The sequence below is a fragment of the Aquarana catesbeiana genome, linkage group LG01, assembly GCF_042186555.1.
Source record: "Aquarana catesbeiana isolate 2022-GZ linkage group LG01, ASM4218655v1, whole genome shotgun sequence".
Classification (NCBI taxonomy): domain Eukaryota; kingdom Metazoa; phylum Chordata; class Amphibia; order Anura; family Ranidae; genus Aquarana; species Aquarana catesbeiana.
This window is the reverse complement of record NC_133324.1, coordinates 610,971,195-610,980,013: the sequence shown is the minus strand read 5'-3', so window position 1 is coordinate 610,980,013 and position 8,819 is coordinate 610,971,195. Positions and strand designations below refer to the sequence as shown.

General features: G+C 49.5%; 1 protein-coding gene across 2 annotated transcripts in view; it reads left to right on the top strand.

The window, feature by feature from the left end:
- Positions 1-8,819, top strand: part of LOC141108193 (mpv17-like protein 2) — a 29,898-nt gene continuing 21,079 nt past the window's right edge. For both annotated transcript variants that reach the window (XM_073599548.1, XM_073599540.1), the window contains exon 1: positions 1-136. The gene's annotated coding sequence lies outside the window, so the exon portion shown is untranslated. The remainder of the gene's footprint in view (positions 137-8,819) is intronic.

Below are 8,819 nucleotides of genomic sequence, written 5' to 3'. Positions count from 1 at the left end.
CAGTGGCGCGAGTGTACTCGCCCCTAGCGGATACCAGGAAGAGGATCGCCCACGTGACTGTATGTGTCCCTGGCACACCGAGGAGCAATGCTGTGTACTGCAATGTCGCTATAGCGGAAGGTACTACTGATAGAGGGTAAGTTGGTGCTCATTGGTGAAGGCGTTCTGCACTGTGTATGTGGATTTCTAGTGTGTATTTTAATATTAATTGACGTTTTACCATTGTCATTGTATGAGATTTTCAGCTGATTGCCTACCAATTGCATCAGCAAGTAATCTCTGTATACTGGGGGTGTGTTGGTGGATGGTAAAGGGGAATTGAGCTTTATTATTTCTATATAAACTGCACTCTGGTGTCCTTCTATCCCAAGGTCACATCAAAGGAAAGAACCTTTATCAATCCCAGTCCAATGTATCTTTAGCTGTGTGTATTCTTGGTGATTATTGATATAATAAAGTATCATGTTCTTGGCAATGCTGTGTGTCTAGAAACTTGGTTTAATCATTTTTATAATAGTGATTAGGTCACACATGAGTCTGCACCCACCTGAGCCATCCTATCAGGAAGCCAATCACAGGTGACGCTGGCATTCCCCACCTATGATTGATGTTTGGCTTTGACAGCTTCCTGGTGGGAAAGCTCAGAAGGAGTCAGCAGCAAATGATTGCATTGAGTAAAGCTCACCACACACGTTACAATCTGATTGTACAGTTGATCTCTTGTGATAGGAATAATCAATCTATAGTTGGGGTTTAACCCATACTGTTGTGTTTTGTTTTTTTTTTTTTTATCGACGAGTACCAATACTTTCGATCAAGTACTCACCAATACCAAATAATACTTTGCGATGCGATTTGTGCCATTACAAAATGGGTGCAAATCGCATTTCAAAGAATCGCATGCGATTTGAACAGGAATGCGGTGTGATTCTTGTCCGAGTTGCATGCGATTTTCCCCCCACCGCTTCTGTGTGTGCGTGAACCCAGTATTAGGGATGAGCTCCGGCGTGTTCACACAGCCCGTGTGCAGAGCCCCCCAGGAAGTCGGCATTGCACTGATCACAGGCAGTGATTAGCGCTGTGCAGTGCTGACTTCGTGGCGGGCTCTGCGAACACACCTGAGCTCATCCTTACCCAGTATAGAAAGGGAAGTGCCATCTTGTGGGCAGTTTAAAAATGTTTTATAACTCACATTAAAGGGGTTGTAAACCCTCAATGCATTGAGGTGAAAAACCTGTAATGCTGCAGCCCCCCTGAGCCCCTGGCTTACTTACCTGTACTCCCTCAATCTCAAGCCTGGGATGCGCACACCAGCAAAAGCCAGTGTCTCGGGTCCTGATTGGATGGATTGATTGCAGCGCAACCCTTGGCTTCCACTGCTGTCAATCAAATCCAATGACACGGGCGCCAGGGCCAAGTCCTGCTTTCTGTGTGAATAGAAGCAGGACATGGGAGCGTGCTTCTCTGACGGGGCACTTGAGAAGAGGAGGAGCCAAGAGCGTCGCTGAGGGACCCCAGAAAAGGAGGATCGGGGCCACTCTGTGCAAAACCAACTGCACAGCGGTGGTAAGTATGACATGTTTGTTTTCCCATATCGTCTTTCAGGACAGCAACCTATGAGAGACCTCGGCTCCTCCCTTTCTAGGAAACACCGCCCAGCCTAGATTTAAAAGGTATGCTTCCCCGCCGCCTCCTCAGTTTCGGTGTTTCCTCCGACAAGGAGACACTGCCAGGAGCTGTGGCTAAAGACAGCCAGGGAGGCTGAAGCCTGTATGCCCAGGAAGGAGACAGAGGTCTCTGGGGACTAGTGGTGCTATGCTTCGCAGAGGGGTTACTTGGCAGCCACACTGTTGTTTCTGTTGCCACCCCAGCTCTCTGAAAGTTGTGTCATGGGATGCTTCGGGGCCCGCCTTCAGGTTCTCAGTGGAGACTTAGGAGGAGGTGCTGCTTCCCCCCCACCCCTGCACTCTGGTGTGAGCCGCGATGGAGCTCACAGTGGGGCCAGGTGGCGGGTGACGTCAATTTCAGGAGGGGGTGTGCACCTCTCCTTGATTCGTGGCTTCCGGTTCCAGCCGCGGATGCTGAAGGCGGGCTGGGCTTTGGCTGATGGGGACCCAGAAAGGTCGCACAGGCGGTTGGAGGACCCAGAGGCAAGACCATCCTTTTCACGGCGGGAGCATGTCAGAGGCAGGGGCCATCCAGTGTGCGAGGGGGCGGAGCTATTGCACTCCAAGCTTGCCCACAGGAAGCATCCAGCGGGGTCACTTCCGGGGCATATGACGTTATCAGCGGGCGCCGGAGATGCTGGTTACAGTCTCCATACGGCGCAAACAGGGAGCATGGATGGTAGCTCAGAGGCTAAGGGCTCCGATTGGTCTGCTGGGACCTGAGTTCAAATCCCAATGAGGGAAAGCCGTTCGTATCCTAGGTACTGCACAGCCCCTGCACCTTCTGCTGGACATGTGGCAGCTCTGTGGCCTAGAGGTGACAACTTCGGCTTGGCATTCCTGCTGGTCTGGTTTTCAAAAGGGGAAGACCCAGCAGTGGCTGTGGACCATCAAAGAGGTGGGATGGACTCTTCTGCGACACCTGCACAGGCAGCGGAAGGAGACCCCAGCACCTCACAGGTAAGCCTGAAGTGTTTGTACTTTCCATGCACATCCTTTGAGTGTTTTTCCCCCTTGTAACCAGTAGGGACTGGGTGAAGGGGAATCTTCTTCCTTTTTTTTTTTTTTTCCTCCCTCCTACACGAGGTGTATGTAGTGGGTATGGCTGAAATCGCACTGTGGGAACACACGAGGCTGGCTGCTGAAAGCCAAGTTGTGGCTCACAATCAGTGCAGCCATGGGAGTCTGCCTGGAGACATAGGATCTTGTCCTCATGTCAGCTCCTACTGACCTTTGACAAGTCACTTTATGAAGTGGCTCAGTTGTTAACATTTCAGCGCTGGGTCACTGATTTGATGGGGCTGAGAGTCAGTTCCCTGAGCGGTCTCCTGGTGACTCGGGCGTGTCTAGCCAGGTGCGAAGGCCTGGGTGGCTGACACTTCTGCTTGGCAACACTAGGGTGGTTGGTTCAGATCCCCCAACATTCTAGTGCTTGCATCAAGTTGTGGGTTCTCCCTGTATTTGTGTGGGGTATCTTACATGCCCCAAACTCTGGCTGGCATTTGATATGCCTGACGCATTGGCTGGGTAGAATGCACTCATGACCAGAAGGGTCAGCTCACACAGAGTCTGCACTATAGGCACTGCAGTGAAAACTTTGCCAGTGTAGGACCAGCAAACCAGGTCTCCTAAAATTTTCAGGCAGGGGTCTTCAGGTTCTCCTGGTCGACTCACAAACAGTGAAGAAAAAGAGCTTGCATTGAAGGTGTTGCACCTAAACTGTGCCTTTTAAATACTGAGGTCATGAGTTTGAATCACAACCAAGCTAGCACCCTGCATGTTTCACTAGTGTTTTGATGTTACAGGGTTGCCGGCCAGATGGTGCCTAATGGCCACATCACCTGTATGCACCTGATATAGGAAACTAAACAGGGGATCTCTGGTGACCAAGGCCCGATATCAGGGGGTGGCCCCCCGTATGGCATCACGACAGGTTAAAAGCCTTCAGGTGACCAGACCCTAGTAAGATGCACAGGTTTCTAGAACACTTGTTAAGAAGTGGGAGAAGGCCTGGATGGTGAATCCAGTAGACCCCCCTCATTACAAAATTTCTCTGGAGGAGGTGGTTGCAGGAGGACAAGAAAAACACTCCTGCTCCACGACCAGGGATAGAGCAGTGGAAAAGGGCGTTCCTGTTCATTAGGTCCGATGGAAGCCGGGGAAGTCTAGGGTCCAGATTCTCGGAAGGCTTTGGTTCAGTACCCTCTGCTCCCTCCAGACGCAGGGTGTTTTTTTTTTTTTTTTTTCTCCCACAGATCCAGACTTAACGGCCTAGTCCTGGGAGACGGAGGGGTATTGTGGGATTCCATGCTCAAGAGAATGAACTCTCTTCTGAAAGGGGTGTCGCGCATCTCAGAATATTGTCTGACACAATTGCAGACACACATTAATGCACGGTCAGTAAGAGGACGGGCAGCCCCCCAAGTTGTGGGTGACGAACAGCATGTCCAAGACTGTGCGATATCCCTCCCACAGGGGACATGTTCTTTGTCCTGAGCCGGAGGCGATTCTTGAATCGCATAACAGACAGGAACAAAGCCCTTCCTGTGAAATTAAAGGGTGACCCAGGTAGGAAGGCTGGGCTATGGCCACAGCACCCTGAATGCTTCCGAACTCATCTGTGACGGAAGTTATGACTAAACTCAGTGGAGTCCTCTTCTTGCAGTTGCAGGCACTTCGATAGGAATCCTCTATAGGGCGGTTAACCCTGGGATCTCTAGTTTCCCCCAGGAACTCTGGTTTCCTCCCATAAAACCTCTTCTTTGGGCCTAAACCAGTAAAGGGTTGGCGCTCTTGGGTAGATGCCGTCGCTCAGAGCTGGCATTTTCCCCAGGTGAAAGGCTCTGGGAACCGGGTGGTCTGACTACTAAGAGAGATCCCTTAAGATTATATTTTATGCTCCACTTACCTGAGATTTGGAGGCATTACTGCAGCTGGACCAGTGTTAGGTCTGCAGTTTACCAAGTAGGACCAAACTTTACTCATTGTAGGCCCTCGTGGGATCTTCCTTTGAACTTTGGTTTGTGTCAATAAGGGGTTTCCTTCCTAAAAGTAAGGGCTAAAATCTCTAGCAGTACCTGGGCAAGATGACATTAGCTAACAACCGGACAAGCCTATATGTAGGGAGATCTCAGAGAAGCTGATGCTACTCTGCGCCAGATCTGTGCAGCGGCAACATGATTCAGCTCTTCTACCTTTTACCTGACACTAGAGGCTGATCTTGTTGTCAGCAAAGGGATCAGGCTCTTTGGACACAGAGTCCTGTAAGCCATAGTCCCAACATAAGGGTAAGTGCTCGCTTATCCTCTCATAGGTTGCTATCCTGAAAGACGATATGGGAAAATTAGAGTTCCTTACTGGTAACGTCTTTTCCGGGAGTCTTTCAGGACAGCCCCGTGTACCCACCCTTGTTGTTTTTTCCTTTTGGGTTCCTGACTCAGGAACCATCAAAAAAGCAATTTAAGGTGTCTGATGTGTTCTTGTGTCTCCCCAGCTGGCCGGGGTTGCTCTTGAAGAACTGAGGAGCCAGCGGGAAAGCATGCCTTTTTAAATCTAGGCTGGGTGGTGTTTCCCAAGAAGGGAGGAGCCGAGGTCTCTCATAGGTTGCTGTCCTGAAAGACTCCCGGAAAAGACGTTACCAGTAAGTAACTCTAATTTTTTTAAAAACCCTGAACCTTTACACCCCCCTTTAAGTCTAGGTTCACGCTAAATGCGACTTTGAAATTGCACGATTTCAAAACTGCATGTCAGTGCGACTTTAGGTGCAACTTGTGGGGGCAATTTGAGAGACATCTGTGCGGGTTCACGCACAGATTTCTATTGATATCGCCCCCGAAATCACCAAAAGTAGCGCAGGATCTACTTTTTCAAATCAGTGTGGCACCGCAAAGCTGGCGTCGCAGTGATTTGAACAGTTCCTTTGCCGACAATAGAGTGCGACATATTGCATCGGTATGAACGGGGGATGAAGTACATATCTGGTCAAATCCAACTCTTCATAGGGTCCCCGTCCTGCCGATGATAGAAAACCATGGCTGCTGGATGAGATGTAGGGAGTTCTGGGACGCCCTGTGGGTATAAGGTGGAAGTGATGTCAGCTTGGGGGTGGACTGCCTATACATTTCCTTCAGCCCTGTGAGGATTTCCAGCAGCCATGGTTTTCTATGATCGGCAGGACCGGTACACTATGCAGAGTTCGGATTTGAGCAGATATATACTTTAGCCCTCGTTCACACTGGGCCAATTTGACATGTCAAATTGCATGCCAAATCGGAGCCTATTGCTGGAAACGGCACTGTCTGAATTAGTGCTACACTAACTTTGTGGCTCTGCACCGATTCCCAAAAGCAGTTCCTGCACTACTTTTGACAACTTCAGGGGCGATTTCAATAGACATCTGTGCATGAACCCGCACAGATGTCTTTCAAATCGCCCCCGAAGTCGCACTGAAATGCTGGTTTGAAATCGTGCGAGTTCAGCTGAACTTGCACAATTTCAAACCCGCATTCAGTGTGAACCAGGGCTTACTGTTAGTTATAACAGTTTTTTAATAAAGAAAATGGCACACACAGGAAAGTGGCCTTTGACTGATAATATATGACCAATTGCATCTCTGTTTCTTCCAGGTGATCTCATAATCCGGTCAATTAAATTGCATTTGCATTTATGAACAAAGTATCTGGGTGCTGCCGATCGATGCAAAACAATCGGTTTAATTTAACTGTCCTGGCCGACCGACACAGTTGAAATTAGTTCTGTCTAAATTGTTCAGAAGAGTTTATTTGTGGCTTGGATCATTTTAATCGAATAGCTCATCAGTTGGATAAAAATTTGGGGTGTGTGTGGCCACCATTCAATATGCCAACGAGTATGATTGCATAGAGATTGATTGGATAGTTTAGGATAGGTCTTTGGTATGTCTAAAGTTGATTGTACAGACAGATTGTAATGTGTATATGGTGAGCAGCTGTGAACACATTCTCCATAAGTGAAAGTCGAACTCCAGGAAACTGGACATTTCTCCCTCATGGTTGGACTGCCCCTACATTGCAGGGGTTAACTGCTTGTTTAGGTCTAGGGAGCGTAGAACAGACAGATTGTAATGTGTATATGGTGAGCAGCTGTGAACACATTCTCCATAAGCGAAAGTCGAACTCCAGGAAACTGGACATTTCTCCCTCATGGTTGGACTGCCCCTGCATTGCAGGGGTTAACTGCTTGTTTAGGTCTAGGGAGCGTAGAAAAATAGATTTACATAATCTGTACTCAGCGCTGCTACATCGGTCCACGCAGCGTCTTTTCCCCCCATGCTCCTGAATAAACAACCCCCCATGCCGTTTCTTCATGAGCGAATGCCGTGACTTGCGGGAGTCACATCACGTGGCTTCGGCCAGTCACAAAGCCGAAGTCTGCGGCCCCGGAAGGAAGATAGGCAAACATGGATGCGGCCTGCAGCGGGGGGCTTTGTTTGCAGGTAAGTGTCACATAATGTGCTAGCATGGGATGCAAGCACACTATGCTTTTACTTTGTAGGGGCAAAGGAAGGAAGTAAAATCCATTAGCGTTTACTTCCTCTTGATTGCTTTCTATGCATTAAGATAAAAAGCCTTCTGTGTGCAGCAGTCCCCCTAATACTTACCTGAGGTCCCTCTAGATCCAGCGATGTTGCACAAGACACTCGGCTGGCCGGGACTCCCCTCCTCATTGGCTGAGACAGCAGCGAGGTGCCATTGTCTCCCGCTGCTGTCAATCAAATCAGTCAGCCAATGAGGATAGAAAGGGGGCTGGGCCGGGCCCTGGCTCCATGTCTGAATGGACATAAGGAGCTGTGACTTGGCTCAAGTGCCCCCATAGCAAGCTGCTGGCTGTGGGGGCACTCAACAGGAGGGAGGGGCCAGAGAAGAGGAGGATCTGGGCTGCTCTGTATAAATCCACTGCAACAGAGCGAGTGGGTAAGTATAACATGTTTATTTTTATAGGGGAAAAAAGCAAGACTTTACAATCACTTTAAAGCAGACTTTCACTCCCATTTGATATTTTAACCACTTACCGACTGCCTTCTGCAGACATACTGCAGGGGTGGCTCGGCTGTGCAAACCGACGTACCTGTACGTCGGTCCATGCATGAGATGGTGTGGGCGCGCACGGGTCCGCCGGCCACCTGTGATCGCGGTACAGAGAGACAGAATGGAGACCTGCCTATGTAAACAAGGCGGATCCCCATTCTGACAGGGGACAACATGGTGATCTGCTGTTCCCAGTAATCAGAAACTGTGATCTCTGTGGTGTCCCAGTGAGCCCATCCCCCACACAGTTAGAACACCCCTTGATCGCCTCCTAGTGTTAACCCCTTCTTTGCCAGTGTCATTTATACAGGGATCAGTGTGTTTTTTTTTTTTTTTTTTAGCACTGATCACTGTATTGGTGTCACTGGTACCCAAAAAGTGTCACTTGGGGGTCAGATTTGTCCGCCACAATCTTGTAGTCCCACTGAAAATCCCTGATCACTGCCATTACCAGTAAAAACAATAAAAAAAAAAAAATTTAAAGTCTCTAAATCTATCCGCTATTTTGTAGATGCTATAACTTTTCCGCAAACCAATCAATATACGTTTATTGGGATTTTTTTTACCAAAAAATATGTAGAAGAATACATATTGGCCTAAATTGATAAGTGAAATTAGATTTTTCCCAAGGCGTCTTTCAGGACAGCACCTGAGATAGCGACTCCACCCACTGGAACAGGAAACACCTTCTTCCTCCAAACTTTAAAGGGAGGCGCCTCCCCACCATACCTCAGTTTTTGTGTTTCCTCCGGCCTGGAGGGAACATCTTTTGAGGGGGAGTCAGGTTCTCTCAGGTGCTCCTGGGAGACGGGGCTCCCCTTCCTTTTTTCCTCCTTCAGGGACCCGCTGTCCTCCCGGCCTACCCAAGCCTCGGCAGCGATAGCAAACGGGCTCCTCTTCCCCTCCTGGTGCTCGGTGAGAGCCGTAGACCCGGTGATCCGCGCGGTCGTAGGGCGGCGGTGCGCGTGCGCCGCCGCCATGTTTTTTTGGCCGGCAGGCGCGGCGGAAGTGACATGGCGAGGTCACTGGGTCAGCAGAAGCGTCATTTCCGGCGTAGATGCAAGGGGGGAGGAGGGAGGACAGGAAC